Source organism: Streptopelia decaocto (genome assembly GCF_964273445.1).
Source record: "Streptopelia decaocto genome assembly, chromosome: 4".
Classification (NCBI taxonomy): domain Eukaryota; kingdom Metazoa; phylum Chordata; class Aves; order Columbiformes; family Columbidae; genus Streptopelia; species Streptopelia decaocto.
In genome coordinates, this window is record NC_138658.1 from 13,714,545 (window position 1) to 13,733,234 (window position 18,690).

Sequence of the window (18,690 nt, forward strand, 5' to 3'; positions counted from 1 at the left end):
TTTCCCTCCTCTGTCCTTATCCCTTCCCAGTACATGCTGTCCTCTTAAGTTTTCCTATTTGATGGCTTAAATATAGCAGGGAGCAGCTGCTTTTATTGCTACTTCTGACAATGCAAGTATAAGCAAAAGAGTGAGGAGGCTTCAAACAACAGCCATGAGTGTCTGTAAGTAAATTTTGGGTTTTGTTTTTGTTTTTAGTTTATTGTTTTGTTTTTTTTTTTTTTTTCTCTTGATTTGGAAGCAAAGGGAAATCAAACAGCCCAATGCCTCACCAGGGAGACACTAAGTCCCATGCTGAGCAAGGGCCCAAGGCTGCTGGCATGCTAGGGTATATACTTTGTCATGGAGCTGCACAAGCAGTGTGTGTCCTGCGGATGGGACAAGACCTGACCAAGGTCCCACTCCCTGTCCCAGCAGAGAGGGGTCTTCTCCCATCTCACTGGCATGCTCCCAGCAGCTGCCATACCATCTGGTTTTATGGTTATAAATAAAACCTCTGCTGAAAAGCAGATAAGAGACAACTAGGTTTTTAATAACAGAGGCTGTTAGGTACAATAGGCTGCTATGCCCTCCAATACCTACATGATACTGAGCAGAGCGTTGGTGGGACAGCTAGTGAGATACTGCTCACTGGCTCCAAAAATTTAAGCCTTCTTTTTCATCTTAGAATTCTTTTGTGAGACATAGCTCTTCTCAGCAATATCGTTTCTTCTGCTATGAAATGCAATTATTATTACTCCTGCTCCCTTAATTTAAAAGGATTTACACTAAAGGATGATATCCCTGAAAGTTTTAAAGTAGTAAACAAGCTAAAAGACAAGGAAGCTTCCTAAATAGACAAAAATGTTATCCACTGAATGCTTTTTCCTGCCATACAAACCAACATAATGGTTGTTAAAATTCAGTGTCCTGGAAATTAAAATCTTCCGCTTGCCAACTGGAAGAGGTGGCAGCCTGGAAAGACTCTCGTGTGGCTCCACCAATGCTCTTGGTCTTCAGCAAGAAGGGGGCATCTCTGAACAAGGCAAAGCTAGTTGACAAGAAGACCCATCATGGTTATAGCTGTCTTTGAACAGCAGCAGGCCTGAATCAGTGGTTGAGAGCCAAGGTCCACCAGGTGGAGAGCCATGGCCCATTTTATAGTGCAGAGCCCAGTATCCCTGCTGGTACTATACCTGCCTGTCCTCCCAGCTCATTCAGGTGAGGAGGTTTGGTTTAGTGTCACCTACCCTTTAAATAGGTTATTTCAGCAAAACCTCTTTGTTAGTTTTGTTTAAAATCAGTCTGCAGACAGATGGGGTATTCAAACCCAGGGATGCAGCATGCAAAGGGAGATTCATTTGAGCATCGATCCAGGGGTCCTGACCAGGTACCACTGTGCCTTTACTTATCTCAGGAGCACAAACCTTTGGCTGGCCTGGCCAGCTGACCTCCATCCCTAGGCACCGCATGAGATCTGCCCCTGTGACCCAGCCTGGGCTTGTCTCTGACAGGGAGCTGCTCTGGGGTTTGCAGCACCTCTGTCCCTGCGGCTGATCTTCCCGTCGCAGCCAGTTGCTCGGTGCTGGCTGTCCCAGCACAGCTGTGAGGAATTATTTCATATAACACTTCAGTTTGGAAAAGCTCTGAATGCATTCTTTTCAAGCCAAGGAGACTACTGTCCTTCAAAAAGGACTTTGAATTGTAAATAATGTCACTTGTTTTTATAGAAAAGATGACACTCAGTTAATAGGATGGCAAAGTTCATACACTACCCTATAATTAAAAAACAAGGGGAAAGACAGACCACTTGAAAGGGTTTCCCGCTGTAACAAATTCTGTGGATAATAACATTTTCGCACTGCCGTAAAAAGCTACTATGTTGGCTGTAAATTCTCCAGCAAGGGTAATGAGTAGTATAGTTAGCCTTTCATTTGTTTTGTAGTCTGATGTCTAATCTTTTCTGAAAACAAATGAGAATGATTGCACTGCTTGATCAATTGATCCAAAGTATATCTTAAAGAAGCAGCTTTGCTTCCCCTTCAGTGCCTAATTTCAGTTATCTAATAAACCAATACCATTTGCATTTCTGAGGTATGTGACTTTTGATCTGTACAAATAAATACTGTGTCTATGATTTAATTCTACTCTTTTTTTTTTCCTCTAGCAACTCACTTTTCATGTATCTTTGTACATTGGCTCCAATTTATTTTATTTTTTTAAATTTTATATTTAATTGAGTGTCTCAGACACTCCCATTCCCTCCTTCCAACATAAATTTTTGTGGCAGGAACAAATCTCTTTCTTCATTTGCCAGCAGTCTCTTAGCACATAACTCTAGGTGAAGACCACTTCACAGAAGACAGCATTTCAAATCTTAAAGGGCTTGATCTTTAAATTTCCTTTGCACCCTTTTTAACCTCAGAACAGAAATATAGCAAGCTCACAGCTTGCTTTTTTTTTGTCCAAAGTATAATGAGACCTCTCCTCCTATCCTCCCATTTCCTCCTGAAATGAATTGAAATACAGCCCCTTAAACCTCCACTAATTTGTTTTGAAGCCAGCTACTTCCTCAAACAGTTGCAGATGAAAATTGTTGATAGGAGCTGCAAATTTTTTCTGTTCCATTGCTACATGCCACTTAAATCCCTGGCTTTGCTTCCTTATCTCTTGACACATGTATCTGAGCTATCATGGATAAAAAACACAAGGCTCAAATATATGTTCATTTGACCTACAAGAGGCTTAGTTTACTTTCTGCTGAGCAGTTTGGTAATGGGCTGTGAATGTGGCAGTGGAGGAGCTGGCAGCAACGAGCTGGGTTTTTAGCATTTAAAGTTATTTATTTCACTTCAGGGGTCAGTTTTTTCCACCTCTCATGCAGCTGCTGGGCCAAGTACTTGCAGAGCCCAGTGCAGTGGTGTCCATGCACAAGGAAGGCAGGATGAAGGGCTCTCACATTCAATTTGAAAAAATAAAAAAAAAATTACAAGGCATATTCATTTGAGCTCTGGAATTCAAGGCAGCATAAGGAATAATTTTACCAAGTCATTGATTGAGAGATTAAAACTTGCCTTTCGTATGTGCCTGGTAGTACTAGCAAAACCAATTCTCCTCCTGAAGGCTTCGCATGACTGAGTTGTTCAGACAAAGCTCATGCTCCCTTTTTTTGTCGCTGCAGTTAGCTTGATTTCATCTGAGTAATTCTCATTCTTCACATGTCATGCTCTATGCTTGCCAGCACATTTACATCTTAAGATGGTTGTGTCACAACCTTCTGTAAAATTTCTTTTTCTTCCCTTCTCAAATGTAGACGTTTTCTTCCTGGGACTGAATCCCAGTTTCCTTCTGTTTATTGTTGTCCTTAGTTTTTGGCTTGTTTGGGGCGAGGGGTTTCCACAGTCCTGTTGCGGGGGGGGGGGGGGGGCGGGGAAGCTGAGCTGCGATTGATCTAGTACCTGACTGATGTACTCTGTTTCTGTTTCATCAGCTTTCCACACAACTGACCACAAAATTAAACCTACATTTCTAAAGCCTTTCAGAAAGCTGTAAAAATTATCCATTATGTCCATTGATTTGGTCTGTGGGTTTTTTATTTTATCGTATTGTATTTTTTTGTGCTGGTCTAGTACTTTGCATCTCAATGTTCCCATTAGTAAAACATAAAAGGGGCATCTTAGGGCCACATAAGCAGGGAGACATGCAGCCACCAGGCTCTGAATCATGGGAGGGGGGGTCCCGCTTTTGTTTCTACTGGCATTGGCAGTGTTCATAGCCCAACAGAGTCTGTAAGAAAACGTCTTCAAAGTGCAATTCTCTTGATGCTTGACTGAATTTGTCTATGGGTTTTTTGGCCATCACTGAAGCACTGAGTTAAGAATCACTGAAAACTACCATCAATTTCTAATGAGTAGGACTTTACCAAGCAGGTATTAAACAAAGAACAACAAACCCCACTTTTCTTTCCACACCAGCTGCTTCTGATCCCATTGAATACTGTCAAATGGTTTAGACTCATGCATGAAGTTTGCCACTTCTGAGTTGCTGACAGTGTCTACCTCAATGTACTACATGCTGTGGCTTTTAAATTATTTGAATGACATAACCCAAAATTTATTGAGGTATTGACATCTGTTATGTAGCACTATTCCCACCGGCAACTGGGAAAAATAAGACAAAGTGACTGCATTTTGCCAGTAGAATTTTTATTTCCAGGAAATACAAACATTTCAGCCAATGAATAAAAGTATTTTCTATACCATATTCAACCCATGTATTCCAACACAAGTTTTATACTAAAAAGCAACCCCCCACTTATGGCTGGCTGTGCTCTTACATACATAAATATGCAAGAGGGATAAATTTTCTGTAGGCTTATAGTGATATAAAAACTTCATAGCAGACAAAATCAGCCTCCTTGTCTTCCTCCTTTCTAAAGGACACTCTTCATCAGAAGATCCATCATGGACCCATTTATGGGTCCGCACAACAGAAGGTATAACGTTTCACTCAGAGATACATTCAGTATCCAAAAGACTCATCAGGATTAGATTCAGTTTTGTATTGAAGACTTTTTTCCAAGAGCAGTATAATCAAGTAAAATATTAGATTTCTTGTCAAGCATCAAGTATGAGTACTGGAAATGTCCTTATCACTTACTGTGAAGAACACTGTTGCTATAAAATAGCCACCCCAAGCCCATAGTACCACTATTTCATCACATTTTAAAACATTTTTGCATCGCTGTGGTAAGATATTAAACACAGTTACTTTTTGTTTTGTTTTTCACTTTCTAAAATACTTCAAGCCAGGGCCATCATATTAAGTGGGGAAATGGAGAAGGTCCTTTTTAATTGAGTCTTTCTGTCTGATCCACACTAGAAAGAAGAGTTATTTTCTTAGGTCACCAATTCTTTGATAAGATCTGTCTGTACCCAGCTATGTGATAAGCTGGGAAATAGAGATCCGATATCAACTTCTCTTCTTATTAACTTACTCATCTGTCAATGGTACAGGGATCTGCAGATACAGTCACTACTAACTTTTCACAATAGTTTCTTAGAAGTTATTTAGGAATGCAAATCCCAATTTTTTTTTTCCTCTTTTTTTTTTTTTTTTAAGTCACTAATGAAATACAGTTGTCTGAAAGGAAGAAAATCTCATTGCACAGTAAAGACAACCAACAGTTGTGACTGAAGCTCTTGCCAGACGACAATGTTCTTAGCACAAATACATTTCTTACCCCTGTGGCTCCCTTGTTTAAAAGTTGTAAATCATATCTCCTAGAGATATGTCTTGGCATTAGCAGTCCAAGTCAGAAAGTTTTGCCACTGCTATTCAGAGGTGGCTTGTGTTATACTGGCCTGGCATTTTGACTAAACAAGTAATAAATCAACGAGATTGCTAAAACGTTAACTGGGCTAACAATCAGGTCTTAATTCCTTATAAATCAGTAGTTACCTTTTTTGCTCATAACAAAATTTTGTGTGAAACATTCTGGACTAGGATTTTGAGATGCATCCAGGCTTTGTATTTTGATCTGTCCACCTGACTGTATTTAATGTTTAATGTTCTGTTTTGAAATCCAGCGTTGCTACTTCAAAAGAAAATGGCCTGGAAAGATGATTTAAATAAATAATGATCAGTCATTTACTATTATTCAGGGGACACTGCAACATAATGTATATTTTAACACCAACAAGGTTTGTATAATGAAAATATTGTACTAGTAATGTAATTACAATAAAACCACAGTTTAGAGCTATTTATTTATTTTTGTTAGTGTGTGTGTGTGTGTATATACATATATAACTCAAGCCTTTCCACACATCCTCTGTATGGATTTTTTTATGTAATGATTTGACTATATCTTGCTTTCCGTGACTGAATCCACTGATTTGCAACTCTCTCTATGATATTTAAGCTTTAACTTTAAAAAAGGGTGTCTAGCATATCTCTGAGCATGCCCACTCAATTCCCTTTTTATCAGACAAAATTATCACGAAGAAGGAATCACAGGAATCCCACTCTGGGCTGTGCTAGCCATTAAAGCTTGACCTGTGACTCTGTGGCATTCCTCACGTCTCCTGTGCAGTCATTCCTTTGCTGCTACAGAAACTACCAGTTATTGCTGGTAGCAATGGCCAGCCTCTTTGATCACCTGCCTTGCAGGGCACATTTGCTATAGAGAAAAATTATGTATACTGTTCCAACACAGCTAGAAAAGCAAAACTCAGCATTTTCCTCAGCTTCTCCCAAAGTCAATAGTGCCTAAAAGAAAAACATGGGAAGTTCAAGCATTATTTTGGTTATGTCTGCACAGTGAGGAAGATGCTCAGCTGGTAGGATTGCTTTAGAGGTGTGATAACTGTGAGCAAAATGAGGATCTGGCTCCCTAGCTGGGAATTCCCTGTACTGTGTTACTCCTGCTTGTCAGTTATTCACATGAAAGGTGTCAATTATTTCTTTTTCCTTAAACACTGAAAATAAGTCTTATTTCCATTCTGAACTATCACCTTCTAGTGATACATCAGCTTAAATCTGAAAGCTCATCCCCAAGCTTGTTCCTTATCTTGTGCTATATTTTTCACCTACATGTACTTTATATTTTTAATATTCTTTAAATAACTGCATGGACATTTACATAACCGTACAATAATTCATTTTTTCATACACATTTTGTTTCCATTAAGTTTTTTAAAGTTGCTCTGGTACTTCATTTCATGAACACAATCTCATAAATGCTACTGTGAAATAAACCAAAACAAATCACATAAGAAACAGAGTCTTAGTACTACCAAGATTTTCTTTTCTTCATTGCACACGTAAAGTTTTTCTAGTTAATTAGGAACAAACACGCATACAGCACAACTACCTCTTACAACATGGATTTCATTTCCTTGAAGCTAAATTAAGACCAAACAAGAATGTTCTTGTTACAATTCCAATCTTCAAAGGAGTTTATTTATTTCCTTTTATAGGTCTGGACAGCCTTGAGCTCTCTGTGTTTAGATTAAATCAGCTCCAGAATCCTCCTCTCCCTCTTAGCTGTAAACAACACTGAAATGTGAATGATACCTCGCGATTAAAGCTGAAACCCCCAAATCAGGGGGATTAAGTGAAAAGATGTTGCTGAGAAGCAAAAGCAGCCCTGGCCAAGACTCCCAAGGTCTGGAGCCTCTGCAGGTCTCCAGCACTGGGCAAACTGCTGGGAACAAGCACCACATTCCCTGTTTATTTACTGGAACTGGTGTCTGTTCAAAATACACTAGCAAGCGTTTTTAGAAGCAGCACTTTAACATACATGATGAATCTGTATGACGCATGCAATACATTTCTTTGTGTTTTCTTTCTTTGTCTTAAAGCTGAGAGTTATGTCTGCATATCTGAGTTACAAAATATAATCTAAAGTATTTTTGTCCACTACATTCTCATTTGTAAAGGGTTTATGTCCCCCACAGATTACTAAAACACATAATCATGGCATTAAGGGGCTAGCCAAAAATATTCCTAATTTTTTCTTTGCAGCATTCAAAGAAACATTTTGAACCCATAAGCTGCCCATGACAAAAGAAAATACTGTCGCTTCTTTTCCCTAAAAGCCAAGCCAACAGGAGTGTCCTTTGCAGGAGTGAGGAACGAGTGTCCGGTGGTGGCCTAAGGACACTGGAGGCAGCGCAGGGATGGGGCCACAGGCCGAGGGGTCATCTGGCACGGAGGGAAATATCACAGACACACACTATCTTTCATTACAGGAATGGTCTGACATATACCTGTCAAACTAAATTCTCACCAATTTTTCTTCACTTGCATCCAGTTTTGAAACTTGCTGATTATATGTTCAGACCTGGGAAAGGAGTATCAACCTCCACATTTGTCTATGTCTTACAAGATAATTATTGTTACAATAGGAGATTTGCTTGTTTGTTTTATATCTCTTGTTTGAATGAACAAGATGCATTCTGGATACTTTGGTGTCCAGAAACTTTGCCTCTAATAGGTTAGCTGCGCATGGGCAGTTGTTTGAGAGCTAGAATGAAGGCATATCAGAAAATTTATTTTGAAGCATGTTATCTTCCTGTTGTCTACTGGGTTGTTTAATCATTTTTTATATACATTTTAAGACAGCATAGTATGTAAAAAGTCCTGTTTCCATCATGGGGTATAGTTTGTATAGAATGTACTTCAGAGAGAAGATCCCTTAGACTTACTAGCCTTGGCCCTCCATCCTATAGCTCCTGGCTAGTACCAGAGCACTCATTTCCATGGCCACTAAAAGCTCAGCTGTTCACCTGAAGTAGACTACCTGGCTAGACTACTTGTAAACTCAATTTTCATGATAGTATAGAAAACCTTACTCAGAATAATGCTATTTACAAAGCACTTTATTACATTCTGGATGTTTCTGTGCTGTCACTTGAGAAACTAGCTGAGATTGTCTTTGATGGATGAGCAGTAGGTTATAATCCAGGCTTTACCTTCCCTCTCATGTTTGAAAATGACAGTAGTTAAACCTCCCTGGAAGCCAGTGAAGCCACCACAGATTGATATTAGAAAGAAAATTACAGTGTAAAATAATATTCCAATATAATGCAATATTGCAATAATCCCATATAGCTATTGCTTATTCTTAGCATGTTGCCATTGCTGTTTCTTCTACTGAGGAGCAATTGTGTGGGCCAAGCTGCTGCCTCATCTCAGGTATAAAGCACCCACTGTGAGATCTCCCTTGTGTAATCCTGGAGTTTTCCATCCTGATCCCTGGATTCCATAATTTTCCATGAACAATTCCTCAGTAAAACTGAATTGTTGAATACCCATGGAAAGAAGTCACTGTATGGGGGATGTAAGCAGGACTGAGAGAAAATTGAATTAGAGAAAAGAGGAATTGACACCTGTGTCCATTGTCAGGACTGCATAGTGCTCAGACTGCCATGGTATACATGCACCCTATCAAGACTCCTCTGGGAAAACTCACCCTATATATAAAAGAAATGCTGCACTGGGGGCAAAAATGTGATGGCATCCCACATTTCCCCACCACACAGGTCTCTATGACTCTGTGACTAAAACTGGTAAGAAGAGACACAGCCGGGGAAAGTTTTGTCCTCAGACATCCTTCCGCCAGGGTGTGCAAAGAAGCTGTTCCCCACTATTTCCCACCCAAGGTGAAGGGGTGTTTGCTGCTATGAGTGGGTGCAGCACTGCTACCATCAAGCCTTAACACCATGGTTATATTCCTGGGTGGAAGCTGCCTGGAGAGGGACACTGCGGTGGCTTGCTGTGACATTGCACAGATCACTGCCAGCATCCCTTCTGCTGACAAGGGTTATGCCAGCAAACAGATGGGGTGCCATGGCAGATGCCAAAAAAATTATGTTGACTTGGGTCTTGATTTAAATCTGACTGACTCTAAGAATCAGGGACTGCTCCATATTCCTCAATGTCCTTTACGGCTCTACGTATCACCAAAGACACTTTCCATGATCTGATCCTGACCTTGCAATCCCCCTGGGGTGTCCTGAGCTCAGCATTATTTGGGAGGTCAGACACCATGGTCACTGCGGTCCCTCCTGGACTTCTAATTGACAGGTCAAGGAGACTGGTTGTGTGAGTACTTGGGTAAAGTTAGCAATTTTGAGTATTTGAGCAAAACTGATTCTCTGATACATTAAATAAGAGATTCCTACAATGAAAAGAAAAAGATCTCTTGAAAAAAGGTAAAAGAGAGTGGTTATGAAAATATGATCTAAATACTGACATAGACTCAGTCTGCTCGTTCATAGGAATATGTGCTCTTATGAAGGCATACGAGTGTATACAGTAGAATATGTGCCTTCTGGCACAGATGTCAGCTGGTGTCTCATACCCTGGGATGCCTGGGCATCCCAGCAGTGGTTGCTGGTGCTGAACCAGTGGGTGAACAAACCCTGACTTCACACGAGGTGAGGCTCCACGTTCTGTCTCTTGCCAGTAACAGGAAGAAAATAATCTAGTTTGAATAATTCCTCAAGAGAACACAGGTCGTGCACAATGACCTGCTGGCATACTTTCATTAAATTGCTTTTTATGCCATTAAAAATAAATAAATAATGACCAAATTGGATTGCTAGCAGTTAATAAAAAGTAAAACAGTGTTTATTAAGAAATATTTGATGAATTATTCACTGAACTCTGGTTAGGAGAAAGAAACCCATGAAGAAGAAAATTATAGTTTTATTTTAAATGAGGGTTGGTTATAAATGTATTCTGATATTTTTGGAATAGGTTCCAGTAAACACAACATCAACTTATATTGGATAGTGGTTTAATTGCTAAAATAAACATTCCAGTTAAAATGATAAGAAGTATGGTGAAAACATGCTATATGTAAACTTTACATAGCGCCAAATATTTTTGTCCCCCTCAATGAACAGGGAACTATGTCTGCCATTGCTCTGTGACTAAAACTGGTCAGAAGAGACAGAAAAAACTAATCAGTGCTGTGTTGAGATTACTGTGCTGAAAAGAACAGGAGGTTACTGAGATCCCTGACAATATTTCAGTACTTGACAAGAACATACTAGTCACTGAAAACTTTTTAAGTGATTGATAAAGTCTGTTAAAAAGGGACTAATTCTCTTCAGTTTATACTGGTGTGTGAGGAATTGTGTTGTCTAACAGCCAAAGCTATTTCTTTTAATGAAAGTCATGCTTAATTTATATAGATAAAATCAATTTAAAACGCTTTCATTTCCATTTAGCATTATTACTGTTACAAGTAACTGATCATCTGTAGTACTGAAAAGCCAGTAAAGGCAAACATCTCCACCAAGCTTGTCACTAATTTATATCACCATAGTGGGCATGTTTCACAGGTTGTCTGCCTCTTAATCTCTTCTTATAATCGCAGAAATAACTGTACTCGCCCTCTTTTGCACAGTACTTTTAGATCCAGAGGTGAAAGTGCTATAAAAGTATCAAGCGTTATCTCACTAGTGGCAAGTATATTAAAAATTACTTCTAATCTTGCATGGAGAAAATGTTGCCAAATCTGAATGTAATTTTTATTGCATCCTTTTCATATTACACAGGCAATAATGTATTCATAATAAAGCTTAAACACAAGATTTTTTTTTTTATTGCATGTAATTTTGCAATTAGTTCCACAGCATAGCTCAGGAGACAAATGAGACTGATAAAAGTAGTTAGCTGTTTCATCTTCAGCATGCATGATGGTTCAAAGATTACTGAACTGAATTTGCAGCCACCCTCTGAGACTGAATATTGGCCATGAGCTGCGGGTGCAGTGCGCCTTCCCCAGAGAAGTCCTTCTCATTTTGCTCTGAGCTACCCCTCCAAACCCTCCACCTGCCCACAGAGGTCTGGGGGCTGCAAAAGCCACATAACCCAACGGTAAAATGGGCCACTTGTTTTTCTGCTGCTGAAAAGCAGGAAAAGTCAGATATGGACTGGAAATATTTCCAAAAGACAAAATTAGTCACAAGAAAGGTTTCAGCATGATAACCCAGAGAAGGAAATCCTATCAGTTTGAGCAAGAGCTAGAATAAACAAGTCACTACAAATACTTCTTTCCCCTTTAATAAATATTTGACTGAGGTCACCAACCTTGCCTGAACTGGACCTGTATTTGACAATGCAGACCATTCCTCTGTCTTACAGCTGAAAAATGGTTTTGCTTGTTTTAGAAGTCAGAGCTTGCAAATTTGTTTGCACGCAGGTTTTTCTGCCCTGAAAATCAGCAAGAAATCAAGAACTATTATTACTCAGGTATATCATAAAAATCTAATGGTGTGGTTTCTATTGTTTTTAATCAAAGATAGTTAGTGAATACTTATTCTTTGCCCCTCTGTTCCAGCCCACCACTCAAATGGTTTCTGAAATGCGATGCTGATCACAGCACCCAGAGCCATTTGCCCATGAGGGACAGTCAAACTAAATATTGGCCTTTTACAGCCATGCCACCATGCCATGTTTGTCACTAATGATTCAAAAGAGTTTAGGTGACGTATCTGGGATGTTTCCTGCACTTGACTTTAAAATATTTTCACAGTTAGCAGCTCTCTTGGCATTTGCTGTTAAGATTATTTCCTTGTATGACAGATTTAAAGTGCATGGTCTCACTGTACAAATATGCAAGTCATCAAAATATTTGAAGTCTCAAACAGTCAGAAGCAATCATCTCGAGTTTGGAGAAAGACGCATTTGATTTCAGAAACAATCATGGCAATTCTTCCTCAGATCCTCCAAGCTGACATCGTAGTTGCACTGAACGTGCTCTGCTTCGCTGTCAAAAGCAGAAAGCAGCTGATAGCTCGCAATGAAACTGCCTGGATTCCTGGTAACCCGAAATGAGAACAGCCTCATTTTCCCTATGTTGACTCTGCTGGAGCACTGACTTTTAAAAAATGTACTGCTCCTGTCTGTAATGCGGTGTTTCACATAACCAACTATTTCACAGAAAATGCAGCAAAGCTGTCGTAACTCTGTGTAAGACAATCAGTAAAATATCTTGTGTCCTAAAGGCTAAAGAAAACACAGCACAAATTGCATAGCTGTTTGAGAGTGAAAGCATTTAGTAATTTTCTTATCTCAAACTGTATCCTGTAAATAGGGCGTAAAAAGGACTGAGACATCAACAGTTTGCAGCTTAATGGCCATTGCGATTCATGGTACTTGAGGAAAGGGCATTTATGGGCTGGTGTTTTGTAGGGAACCCAAGGGGAAAATTCTCAGACCCCAAAACTTCATGCTTGATGTCACATCTACTACCTTACCATAGGCAGCAATTTCCAAAGCCTTTGGCTTTGCTATGGGTGTCGAAGTTCACAATCTCCACCGTCCTTAGACCAGTCGTGGCAGCAGAGTGGGCAAGCTCCCAAAATGTGAGAGACTGTCTGCATATATACAACTGCAAATTTTCATTATGTCATGCATACCCCAACTACTGACATATTATCCACACAGTTCAGCCTGCTCTGGATCATGGCAGGATGCCCATGACGGTGCTGTTTTGCTACTTGAGCCACTAGCAATAAAATTATTAAAAAATTAATAGCTATAAGTTCACATAGAGAGACAGAGGAATGGACTTTGCTTTCTTTTTACTAAACTCAAAATGCACGCCAGGTTTGACTTCCACAGCCTATGACACATGTATAGATCTGGATGTTTAAGAGCAATAAGCTTTCTCAGATGTTTTTCCACTGCTACATTTCTTTTAATACCATTCAGATCTGTTTTTCAGTGTGTTTCCAGTACATCCAAAGAACAAGAGCAAAGTCTTTCTGTGGCTAATCTAGTGACCGTAAATTCTCAGACCATAGTGAAAGCTTGTGTGACCTCATGGATAAAGTGTTTGCTTCATATTTTGAAGGTCATAAATTCAAATCCTGTTAATAGTCTCCCTTTATTAAATGTCTCATAGCTTATTTTCAGCAGCATAATTACACACTAGGTCAGTTAATTATTACTCAGTTCCTCCAGCAACAACAAAAAGGGTGAACTACCCACTAAAAACAACTTAGAAGGTAATACTTACAAAACTATTAGCAGTTTAAACAGTCCAATTAAATAACACAATTAAGTAGATTCCTCATTAGAGTAATTTTCTGTTCTCATAACTGTACAAAACTCTTATAAGGTTTTTTGGGAACTGGGGAATTTGATGCATTTCCATGAATGTAAACTTGCCATGACTGGGGCTCACATGTGTGTATCTGATGAAAGAATTTGGCTGAGGAAATTTATAAACACACATATGGGAGCTCTTTGCCAGAGAGGAAGAGATCTATTTTCTTTAATAGACTCTTGTTTAACTTATTGAAAGATGTACCACTGGCTTTTCCTGAGTTTATTGGGAAGAAAAGCCTTATTCCATACTATAAGAGCAAATGAAACTTTATTTTGAACCAATATTTCTAGGAGACATGAGAACATAATACAAATAAAAAGAGACTTCTGTAGGATTTTATGGTAGTACATGAAAATTAATGTGCTGCTTCATTTAGTAGTGGTAATATTTTGCATGGAAACAGCTTGCCTTTCTTGACTTGTGAGAACATATATTTGTTTCTGAGGACTCAGTGGCAATGCTTTTGCTTACGTCGAATAACACTTGATATAATAAATAACGATCCAGGGAAAACAATTGTGATATAAAGGACAGCCACGCGTTAGAAAATCAGACTGGGTATTTCAGTCACGTTTCAGGATGTTAAAGAGATTTTTGATTATTAGTTGTGTTTTATTTCCTGATGCCCTCTTTGATTACAAGTGTTGGATGAGTGCAATGATGCCAGACATCATGGACATGACAAATTACTCTAGCTGCTCCATGGGCAAGCTTGCTCAGGGAAGGTAAACCTGGCCTGCCCATCTCTGGCCATGATTTCTGGGAGACCTGGACGAGATTGCAGTATCTTTGCACTCGCCTCTGGGCACGTGCTGACAGACAAGTGCAAAGCTGGGGAGAAAACCTTGTCATTGCCCTGGATAACTGCAGCTCTGCCAGCAACATGTGGGTGGGAGGGCTGAGGCAGTCCTTGCTGGAAGAAGGGAGACCTTGATGGCTACAAAAGCCTAAACAAACCAGTCCTGAAAGGGGTCTTATACTTGTAAAAAAGTGCACAGTATATTTAAAGGGCAGGTTTTATCACAAAATCATAGACTACCAGATTGAAAGGGACCACAAGGACCATCTTGGTCCAACATTTTTAGTGTAACAATTTTATCTTAACATGTCAGAATTAAAAAAAAAAAAAAAAGAGAGAGAGAAAGAAAAAAAAAAAAGTTTAAAGTGACATGGGTAAGAAAACAAAAGCATTCTTTCCAGAGGTGACTTTCAAGCTAAAGCCAGGACCATTTGTCTTGAAGCTCATTTCACATCAGGATGTGTTTCTCACAATATGTTAAGCCCTAAGGGGATGCTAAGATGAAAAATGTGTTTTAATTATTTTGTATGGGTTAAGTAAAGAGACTTGAAACTTTATCTCTGCTTTCTACAGCTATCCATGCATGAAATGAATAGAATTATATACTACACAGCAAGAAAAATAGAATACCAGCAGTATAATGAGTTTCAAATTCAGCATGGACCTCAGCACTAGGAGAAGAGGGTAGCCACTTTTCTCTGTAGAAATAACCTCACAAAATTCCCTGGTAAGGTGTATGTGCAAGACACGTATGTATCATTGCAGATAGGTTGTCTTGTAATTTAAAGACGAAATTATTTTTCAACAGCAGATTAGAATCTCTGAGTGCAAGTGGAAGTTACCAGTGGTCACACATGATCATATTGATTGTGCCACAGGTGAGGATTTACCTTCGCTATCTATCATATCATACAAAAATACTTAGTTATCCCTGTCATGCGGAACATAACTTCTGAGGCAGGAAAAGAGGTGCTAAGGGTAGCCTCATGCATGCTTTCCTTCTCTGGGGCAAAAAATGAACCACTGTCGCTGTCCAAGTTTATTCTCCTGCATGGCTGCAGCCAAAGGAACTAAATATTTCCTTCTTCCAGACTGCTGGCCAGTTTGGCAGTCAGGACTGAACTTATGCATACAACAGAGGATGAAAGAACACTTGAAAAGTGTTCAGTGATGAAGAATTCATCTGCTGAGCTGTGCCACAGAGACTCTGAGGTCTTGATTTGAGATAATAGTAAAGAAATACCGATGAGCCGAGGGTAGCGAATGACACTTCAGAATGCTCTCTTGGAAGAGAAGGGCTGTTTTTGCACATCTGTGTATTCCACCATACACAAATCTGTAATGAGTAAAGGTAACTTTAATGTTATATTTTTGTTATGAATTTAAAAGCACCTTTTATATCCCAGAGGTGTAGGACACAGCCTGTATATTTGATGAAGATTTATTTAGCTTGTGCATTAACACGCTTTCTGATCTTTTAGACTTAATTAAAATGTAGCTTTATCAATGACTAATTTATTCACAAAATCCACTGTCACTAATTTAAATTTACAGCATGCTACTTATCAAAGAAATTTTCTTTGTTTCTTACATGATCGAGTGTTAAATGATTGCTCTCTAGTTTCCAGAAGATTTTTTTTAAAGGAAGAAATTAGAGGTGATAGTCTAATAGCTAAATAGTGCTCATGAGTAACCAGAAATCAGAACTGTGCATTAGAATACAAGCTGGAAAATTAAGCATCTTGTTACTTTATTGGACATTCAATTAAGAAAACTATATGATAACATGTATTTTTGTTCTTATAGTTTTTTTTTCCTAATTTTTTATCTAAACCATAATTCAAAAAGGCAGAAAATAATAAAGTTTAGGAAAATTGATACACAAACATATTATATACACAAAAATTTTTAAACTCATCTAGATTTCTTCAGTTGTGGCTTATATGATTTTGACTGAGGCTACAGAATATATCAGCAACTGCCAAAGAGAATCCTAAACAATGTAAACTGAGAAAATGGCATCCTGCCCTTCTCCCAGCTCCAGAAAACCTGAGAAAAATCTAAAGCAACCATACTGACCTATGAAGTAAAAGTCTGAATATTGGTCCCATTAAGATAAATTATTATACTTGTCTGTCAAACTGTAGCCATGATTATGGCTTCCTGAGAATAAACTTATTTGCAATTTTGCATATTGTGTGTTTATTTAGGTCAGTTCAAATTCAACGAATGGTTTCAAACAAATGAAAAAATAATGAAAAATTAATTACCCCAAGCAGTGCAGGAGAGCAATTAGCACCCCATGGCTCCTTGCAAAAAAAAAGAAAATAAATTAATTTTAAAAGGGGCGTTTTTATCTTTGGAAAATCCAGAAAAATAGCAGTAAATTGAGTTCTAAAATATTTACCATACAAGGAAAGAAAACATACTAAAAAAATATATAATGTTCCATTTCAAAGAATGATTGCATTAGGATTTCCAGTGGTAGCTCTTCTTTACTGCATCCATTAGTACTTTTGCCAGTTATAATAAAATGCAGAGGCAAAAGTTAACAGATGATGTGGGACGCAATAGAAGTAAAGGAAAAACATATGAGGAGAACAGGACCAGTCCACTTTACTGTATTTGTATGACCAAAGTTAGACACGTCTGTGCAGGTTTGAGCCCAGATACATATGTTGCTTTAAAAGCATTGAAGTGAATGAATACAAGAAGTTAATAATGCCAATTATTGTGCATTCAGTAGAGGTTTGCTCAGGATAATTATTCATCAAACAATGAGGGTGCTGCTCACTTCCCCTTGGAGAGTATCACACAGACCAGGTCCCACTTTTGGGGTCTCCCCAAGTATTAAACCCAAGTTAGTCCCCTTTTCTCTTTTTAACTAGAATCCCTTCCTTTCAGTGTTCGTAGATTTCAAGTATTTGAACAGCCTCACAAATGTTTGTGGTTAGTTTAAGAGTCTATCTTTAGACAACCCTTAGTACTGTGTGTATTTGAACTTTTTATTTGGTTTGTGTTTTGTTTACATGCTCTGTCCTGCTACTGTGCCACCCATAGAAATCTCTCATCTGCCACCCCCAAAAAACAAATAGTGCAGCAAAGTAAATACGTAACATGAGAGGGAAAAATATAAAACTGGGAGAGGCCACAAATATACCTGATATAACAAAAAATGGATCAGGATCTGGATTTCAGTTCAGTGAGAGCGTTGATTATCTAGTAATTATCTCTAACCTACTGCATTGGATTTTCAGTCTATAAGCTGATATCTTTCAGATAAACCAAACTCAAAATGTACTACTGAGTAACCATGAAATACAGAAGTGACTATATGAGAAAAGTTAAGAGTTTGTCTCAAAAACACATGAGAAAATAGGACTGAAGTGTGCAAGACAAGATGAGAGGCACACAGACATGGGAAAACCAAATTGTTGTGTGCATTGAGTCAGGGCTGCGCCCTGGACTCTGAAAACAGCAGATAAAGGTTTCAGGAACTGCCATAACCTTTTGGAGGGATTTGTACTGTGTCAGCTAAGGCTTCCCACATGGACATCTCTTCCCCAAACCCTCATACTATCAAAACTCCCAGCAGTTTGTTTCAACAGAAAGAGAGTGACAGGATTGGCTGCTTGGAATGTGAGAAATCAGAGTTCTCAGGAAAATGGTTTAGGATGCAGCGAAGTGTGCCTTCTGCCAGAAAACAAACAAACAAAAAACCCCAGGCAAAGCAGTCACACAAATGTGCCACAGGAATAGGACCAAACCCCGCTCCTGCTGAAATCAATGGGCACAGCGCCACTGACTGCACTTTGTACAGCACTCTGCTACTAGGATGAGGGGTTTTAATCTGCTTATTGACATAAAGAATCACTTCCTATAATATTGATATTCAAGAGACTATTTACAGAAATAAGGCATTTCAGAGAGTTTTAATTAATGTCATTCATGACCAGTGTGTCCTAAAGCTCCCTAGAAACTCAGAGTCCAGAACTATTAAAATAAAAGGGAGTCTTAAATTGCAACAGACTTCTCCATGGCTTCCAGGTAGGGAAGATGGAAATATGTAGCAGAAAACAGTATTGACATTTTTTAGTCACTGCATTAAGGCATTCAGTAATGGGAAAATAACAGAAATTAAGGTAAACAAAAGGGTGTGCATTTGTAGAGGTATGTACTATATGTCCCAGGAGTGCTGTGAACACAGAAACGAAGTCCAAGTCACTCAGCATCCAAGACAAGCACATTTATCTTTGTGACTGCACACATGCTCATTGTT